The following is an 8,131-nucleotide window of genomic DNA, read 5'->3' as shown; positions in this document are numbered from 1 at the left end:
TTAACGAAGGATATCATCTGAAGCAAAATCAAGGTTGGGAAATCTGCCTTTTGTGTCTTTCTATGCAAAATGCCTTTAGGTACCTTGAGAAAAAAAACATTATTTTCAGCTCTGTCAGCCACAATTTTATCTCGCCTCCTCTCCATTTTGTTTTGTTTTGTTTTAATACAAAACACTTTCAAACAGAACCCAAACCTTTCCAAAGCTAACAAGGAAGGGATTTCTTCCTCCAACTGAAGTGGAGTAAGCAAGGTTGTGATGAAGCACTACGTGCCGAGACCTGTACAATGTTGGCAATGAACACGTATTAAGATGAGAAGATTCACTGTAAAACTGTGGGCAAAAAGGTTGGCCCCATCTCTCTCCCACCTGACATATGCATCATTGTTTCAACAGCAGACAAACAGCATGATCAGATTGTTTGTAGGAGCATGAAGGTAAATCTTGACAGTGTTTTGTTTCTTCTGTAGTCAGTGATGACAGAGCAGATGATTATGAAAAGCAATTGAAGTCTTTCTTCCCAAATTAGATGATTCATAAGTCTTTGCTGATGGTGTTGTCTTCAAACCAAAGGTTGTTGAGGATGGTGAGAGGAGGAAGAAGGAAGAAAGAGAAGGCATAAAGCACAAAGTCATGTGGTGTGCTTGCAGCAATTTCTGCAATCCCAAATCACCCCTGCATGCATCCCTTGAAGACACAGACATGGACACAGCATGCAGTGCAACGCAGAGGTAAGAACGGGAGGAAAGCATTAAGAAGAACATAAACAATGCCTATGTGGAAGGCTGAAGATTATGTGCAAATAATAGTCTAGACATCAGGTCGTGCACTTAAAGCCCATTCATAATTTCTCACTTTAAACCATCACTCTGTGCACCCCAAAATGAGTAAGCCTGATCAAAGCTCATCAAATCCCTTGCCAGAACACAGGGACCAAGGAGGGTGTGGGTTAATCTGTGCTACATCCTCACCTGCCTCCATCAGAATAACTAGGACAAAGCCAGTGCAGCTGTGCCAGTTTACACCCGCTTCAGCTATGACCTGTTCAGATGTTTTTGGAAGGAGTCCAGTGATAGAGTCTAGACATTGTTATTCAGAAATAACTTGATCTTCATCTTTTCCTTTTCTACAGAAAGGAAGAGGAAATGTATGTCACAAAGCAACGTTTCATGCGGAACAGCAGGGAAAGACTGGATGGGAACCCAATTAAAGGCAGATCAGAAATCTTTCAAAGCCATTTATAAAGTCACATAAACTATCTCTGTCTTCCTGTGACTGAATGAAAAGAGATTGCACATGGAGCAAGGAATCAGGTGATCTGCCTTGCAAAATCTTCTTCGCCTCAGAGAACAAAATTCAAGAGCCCATTTCATCAGCTTTGCCCCTTGGGTCACTGCTGCAATCTTCAGCTTTTGTCTTTCTCAGTTCCTGATCCGGCGGGCCCAGTGCCAAGAAAATGAGTCTTGTTACTGTCTGCCATCTCATGTTTGCAAGGAAAAATTTAAGGTGCTTGCAAGGTCTTCCGTGTTTAGGGGCTATTTCCAACAGCAGTTTTCTTTACCCCTATCTGCTTCCTAGCACAGTTGTCTGAAGCAAAACATCTTCTCTAATTCTAATATTTTCTTTCTAGCCCTCATTGCCTCCAGGTCTCCTGGCCACAGAGTTTTATTTTTAGCTTTTTTTTTCTTTATTTAAGTTCCGTGGATGCATTCAGCACTCTCCCTCCATCAAATATCAGCACCAAGAGGCAGAAGATGAGGGGATTCTTTGAAGGGAACATCTGTGAAGTCTTTGTGCTACACCTTCCCGAAGGCCCTGACATTCTGTCTCTTCCTTTGCTTCTACTTCAGCTTCTTGTCTCTTTACATGCAGCTTTTAAACTGTATTTTTAGATAGCTGAACAATTCAAACAGTTTGCCTGGAGCCAGTGTTTAAACTTAGTCCTATATTTTCAGGGGAAAAAAAAGGTTTAAAGTCCGACTGCTTATTTAGAAGTTTCACAAAGGTCAATCTCCTCCTGATATTTTTACATACTTTAGTTTTGCAGCTGCTTATATTTCCAACAAAAAATGTGCACTTCATAGAGGAACATTTTATGGGTTGAAAAATAAAAAGAAGCTACCAGATCAACAAAGTCACAGAGTTTGTTTATCTCCACTTTTCAGGTTAAACTCACTGGTGATGCTTGGGTACAGCCCAAGCTATGATTGGAAGAGATGAAAAGGTTTATGTTTGAGGTCCTCATATGGCTTCTCAAACATCACACACACCTCACTATGACCACTGATCCAATAAAAATATACTCATTTGCTAGTTCTCACTTACCAAAAACATTTTTGTAGGTTAACATGGCAGGGATAAGCATTACATTCTGCCTGTTCTCCTGTGGCTGGCCAAAAAGCAGGATAAACATCAACTTGAGTGTCTGCTAGCTGAACAAAAGCATATTCATGTGTCCAGATTTTACTTCTTTCCAATAGGGCACAGGTTCTACTTGCAAGCTTGGAACCACAGCCTTCCTTTGATACACTGAGAAGAAATTCAAGCAATCTCAGCAGCTATCAGAATGACTGGATATTTAGGAATAAAAATACTAAAGCATGCAACCTCACATCTCACAAGCATATCCCATCCCACGCTGCAGGATAGTCCCTGACACACAGATTAGTTCTCTTCTAGGAGATCTCCAGCTATCTCCATTACAGCCTGTCCTCCAGTCCCAGGAAATCCAACCTTCCTGAGTTTACTGAGATACCCATTGAGAAACTGTCACCATCAGCCACATGAAGACACATAAAGGATGGAGAGCTCTATGGGATTCTCCATGGAGGAGGGAACAGCAGCTTCTCAAGGTTTTCATACAGGGCACACTCATCTTAGGTACACCCAACTGGGCTCTAGAAGGCCTGACACCAAATTTATTAGCTAACAACTTGATTCCTTCCACAGATGAGGACAGTGATCAGCTGCAAGGCTGTTCCCTGGACATTGTGACATTACAGGAGTTCCACAGGACCTGCTGGGAAGCCATGGGAGGCTCAGGGGTCACAACATTGTCACCACTGTCTTAGCCTCATCTGCTTGGTATTGGGATTGTTGCTGTTATCATCTGCCTACCTCCTCCCCTTTACTGATGCTTTTTCATTGAGGTTCAGACTACTAAAACAAAGGCAAATAAAACCAAACTCTGCTGTTCTTTGTTTTTTTTTTCCTGCACCGTTCCTGACTTGACTCATCCACCAACCGCTTCTTCTTTTTTCACTTGCTATTTCTGCTGGTGCTTCCTGCCCCTTCTTTTTCCCCCATACAGAGGATACCAGCTACCACTCAGATATCAAGACCTTCAAAGTCTTCCTTCCTGCACTGCTAGCACCGTACAGTTCCCCAGCAATAGTGTCTGACAATGCCAAATTAAAGGAGACCAAGCAGAACAGAGACCAGAACACTGGCGTGGTGATTTGACATTGATAATCAAATAAAATATTATTTAGGTAACTATGACAGTAGATGGAAGGGTTCAGACAGAACGGGACTATGAAAGGAAAAACAATTGTGATGGGACTGTGCTGGAAGGACAATTTGCCACGTTCCATCCACTCTCTTGTTTCTCTCCATGGATATTTATAGCACACCTAAAGTAATAAAAAAAAATTTAGCCTTCTTGTGGCCTCAAAAGGCAAATCCAAACCAACTGTCTATCCTTAATATTTGCTTATCTGGGCTTCAGCTCTCTCACCCGTTCTTTTCTCTCAGTAAAACAAAGAATCATACTAATCTCCAGGAAGGTGCGAAAATTAACTCAATAACTTTAATGCTGGTTCTAAAAACCACAAAAGGGACCATGAGGAATTTAACATTCATGACTTCAGTGAAGCATTAAATAGAAACCACTGGAATATGATCCAAAAATTGCACCGCCAATCTCTTCAAGCTGGTCATTTGGCAGATATTATCCATCTTTTGCACTGGACAAAGCAAGCATCATACAGATAACAGCAAGAAATCATGCAGTGAAAATCTGTACCATAACGCATAGAAAAGGCATAAAGTAAGGTTACACAGTAAACATTAATTCTAATACTTTTGGAGTTTTTGCATTTGTAACTCAATTTTTTTTCTAGTACAGCCTTTTCAATGAAATATCAGTACAATGCAGTGAAAAAGAAACTCAAACGACAGCTGGATGTCATTTTTTCCCCTCTAAGGAATGTCACATTTGGAATGGCCCAGTGGGCAAAGGCAAATACATAATGGTTACTCAGAAAGCAATTAGATTCTGACCGCAGGGAAATGTTTTCTGAATGGATTGAGCTTTAATAGAATAGACCCAATAGTCTTTTTTGTTCCTTTATTTCGTATATAAGGAATCTTTTTTCCTTAGAGTTAAGATCTGGGTTAACACTGAACACATAATTATACTCTTCAGTTCTTTGTTATGAACTCACACGTCCATCTTTATAGTTACAACAGCTGCACTCTAAGATAGATATAAACAAAAAATAGCTAAAGATACTCTTAAGCAAATGACTCTCTACCTCTCTTTAACCAGGAGCCCAGTTTATGCTGGTTGTCTTTTAGCCTTTTCAGTTACAGAAACATGGCATTACAGGAATAATCAGTATTGTGGGTTGACACAAACATCAAAAGCAAGTAGTAACCCATACCAAAACTAAAAGGATTTTGCATGCCCTTGAGCGACTCTGATGATTTAGAAATTTCACATCATGAGAGTGTTAACATGAGAGGTTACACGGTACAGAAAGGTAACAAATAACTGGACTAATTCTGCTCTGAGCAACGTGAGTGAATCTCAGAGCAAAGGCAAGAAGGTTGAGGTAGGCTACATAAGCCAACCCTGCTACAAGATCTCTCCAGAGGCTAATCTGCAGCAGAAAAAAATAATGATACTATCCAACACTGCTTGATAACATAAAATATTACGAATACTTAACATTTCATATTCTCACACCCCTGTAATGACAAACTGTAAATATCTATGTTACCTGAATAAACAACAACAGTCAAGATTACTAAGTAGCACAGTACAAGAAGTACAAAAGAGTGAAGCAGGGCAGAGGGGAGGGAATAGAATCTTTTCTCCCTTCTATTTTTTAAGGACATTCTCATGCAAGAGGCAATTTCAACCCTGAAGGTACAAAGCAATACAGAGAGGAAGCAGGCTTGCTGCACAGCAAAACATGCTCTTCTGGGTAGCAAAGTATCATCAGAGAGGCTGAATTTCATAGAATCATATAATGGTTTGAGTTGGAAAGGGACCTTTAAGATCATCTAGTTCCAGCCCCCTCCTATAGGCAGGGACACCTTCCTTTAGAACAGGTTGCTCATAGCCCCATCCAGCCTGGCCTTGAATGCCTCCAGGGAGGAGGTATCTACATCCACTTGTGGTGACCTGTTCTAGTGTCTCACCACCCGCACAGTGAAGAATTTCTTTCTGATATCTAGTCTGTATCTGCCCTCTTTCAGTTTGAAACCATTTTTCTAAGTTCTGTTACTACATGCCCTTCTAAAAAGCCCCTCCCCAGGTTTCCTTTAGGCCCCCTTCAAGTTCTGGAAGGCCACTGGAAGGTCTCCCTGAAGCCTTCTCTTCTCCAGGCTGAAAAGCACCAGCTCTCTCAGCATGTCATTTGTTTGTGTTTGTTTTTGCATAAATAATTATGTTTGAGTTATTCCCAGTATTGCTCAACTAAAAGCACAAAAAATATTGACGCCTTATAGACTCATTTTTCTAGGAGTTCTGCTAGTTTTCAGTTGCAACAATTATATTCACAAGGGTTGCTTCATGCAGGTTTGAATATATCAGCTGTTGCTTGTCTTCACACAGAATTGATTTCAAGTGCCTGTAATTAGTTGGTGAGATCAGGTGCTCTCATAAAAGCTGGCAGCATTGGCTCAGCTTCTTAGTGCATTGAAACCAATCTTCTGTATCTGGTAGTGATCAGCAGCTGAGGTGTGAGTACAAATGCTCGAGGTTACATCATCACATTCCTTGATACCACGTGGATCAACTTATTTTTTTCCTCATTTTATTATATTATTTTATTTTATTTCTTCTTCTTTCTAAGTGGAAAAATACATTTCTCATTCAATCTCTCTGTCTTATGAGGGTTTAGCTTCCAGACTACCTGCAGACCTGTGGTGTTGCAACTTAGCTTGCAGTTTAAAATAAAGGAAAAGAAGGATTTGCTGATCTGTTCGCAGCAACAATGAGAATATTTACTGTGTGGTGAATGGGGTCCAGTTGCTAAAAAAAAAAAAAAAGAAGAGGCTTCTGTGTGATCACTGACAAGCCAGTAGTGAATGGATTTGGGTCATTAAACCTGTTCATAAGAAAGATAAAGCACCTGCCTGGATAGATAACAAAAGTGAAACGTGAATTGTATCTTACATAGTGCTCTCTCCAAGTGTGCTCAGGTCTCAGAGCACATTTAAATGGAAATAAATACTACAGGAAAACAACTGTGAAGATGGCAGATAGAGGAGGGAAATCACACGCTCTCCAGCCAGGAGGCTGGTAAGAAAATATTTTTCTTTCACTTCCCTGATCAGATTTCTGCAGTTACAGTACCATCAGCTAATATCGTTTCATGTTGGCTTTTTTAATCATAGAATGACCTAAGTTGGAAAGGACCCACAGACATCACTGAATCCAACTCTTGGCTCCACATAGGACTGCCCAAAATCCAAACCTTGTGTCTGAGAGTATTGCTAAATGCTTCTTGAACTTCAGCAGGCTCAGTGCTGTGCACACAACCCTGGGGACTGTTCAGTTCCCAACCACCAGCTCAGCAAAAATCTTTTTCTAACCCCTATCAGACACTTTCCCCATGCAGCTCCCTGCCTTCACCTCGGGTCCTGTTGCTGCCTCCAGAGAGCAGAGATGAGTGCCTGCCCCTCTGCTCCCCTAGTAAGGAAGCTGTAGACAGTTGCAAAAAGACCAAGAGAAAAACAGTCATTGCAGACAATCCTTTCAAGTAATGTCAATGTTATAATGGGAATTTGTCCACTGACACCCAACGTTCTCCACATGACTCACTAGAGCTCCCAGGAGCACATGGAAAAAAAAATTAATAATATTCAAATAATGTGTGAAAGACAATATATACTTTAAACGTTTCTACAGCTGCTCTTCACCGTATAATCACCTTCAGAAAGAATTGTAAAGATTCTTTCCTGATATCTTTGAGAAAAGTGGAATACATATTGTCCCCTTCTAGCCAAGTCACTTTTAAGAAATGTTGGAAGATCATGGTTACTGTGTTTTCATTTATTTTTTGTTTCTCTATGAAACAGAATGTAATGATTTACTGCCTCTTTCTCCTTTCTTTGTAGTGGCTCATTTAAGCTAAAAGTAATAGCCTAGTGGATGAAAACATAAAGAAAAACATGGAAACATTGTTTTCTGCCCTTTGCAGGCAGACAACAACAAAAAAATAAAAATAAAAATAAATAAAAGCTGTCAGTGCAAATGAACTAGATTTGAAAAGGTTTGGCCTCTCAAATATTTTTGACGTATGTAGTGTCTTGTATTACAGATATCGATGTTTACTTGGCTTATGATCTTTGCTCTGTAAATCTCTGTTTGAGCCTATGGTGTTGAATTTGCAAAGGGAACAATAATGTCAGAAAACAGACTTAGGTACAAACTCCAAAACAAGGAAACGTCGAAGTTTTTACTTAGTGCTATGGATGTATGAAGTGCATAGTTGTCTACTTTTACATTCATAAAATTTCATGGTAACTTTAAGTTCTCCTTTTGTGCCTATGGTCAGGCCATCCCCCTGCCTGTGACTCCTGAAGGTTCCAATGCAGTTGCTGTGCTCACTTAATGAACATGTAAAACATGATGGAACCATAGGGATTGCATCTCCAGAAAAGGTGATTCCACAGCCTCTCTGAGCAGTCTGTTCCAGTATTCTCTCACCTTCCAAGTCATTTTTTTCTCATGTTTGTGTGGAACTTCCTGTGTTCCAGCTGGTGCCCACTGCCCCTTGTCTGTCAGTGGGCACTGCTGAAAAGAGGCTGGCCCCAGCCATCTGACTCTCGCCCATTAGATATTTATAAGCATTAAGATCTCCCCTCAGCCTCCTCTTCTGCATGCTGAACAGGTCCT

General features: G+C 40.5%; 1 long non-coding RNA gene across 1 annotated transcript; it reads left to right on the top strand.

Moving 5' to 3' along the window:
* The first annotated feature begins 498 nt into the window (after positions 1-498).
* Positions 499-2,281, top strand: LOC136059050 (uncharacterized). The gene is made up of 3 exons (XR_010623182.1): positions 499-731; positions 1,133-1,313; positions 2,166-2,281. It is a non-coding gene; the product is annotated as an uncharacterized LOC136059050 (long non-coding RNA).
* Positions 2,282-8,131: the final 5,850 nt, after the last annotated feature.

Source organism: Cyrtonyx montezumae, unplaced genomic scaffold, assembly GCF_038088225.1.
Source record: "Cyrtonyx montezumae isolate F1298 unplaced genomic scaffold, pur_monq_1.0 scaffold_8, whole genome shotgun sequence".
Lineage (NCBI taxonomy): Eukaryota > Metazoa > Chordata > Aves > Galliformes > Odontophoridae > Cyrtonyx > Cyrtonyx montezumae.
The sequence above is the reverse complement of the archived record's forward strand: the minus strand, read 5'-3'. Positions and strand labels throughout refer to the sequence as shown.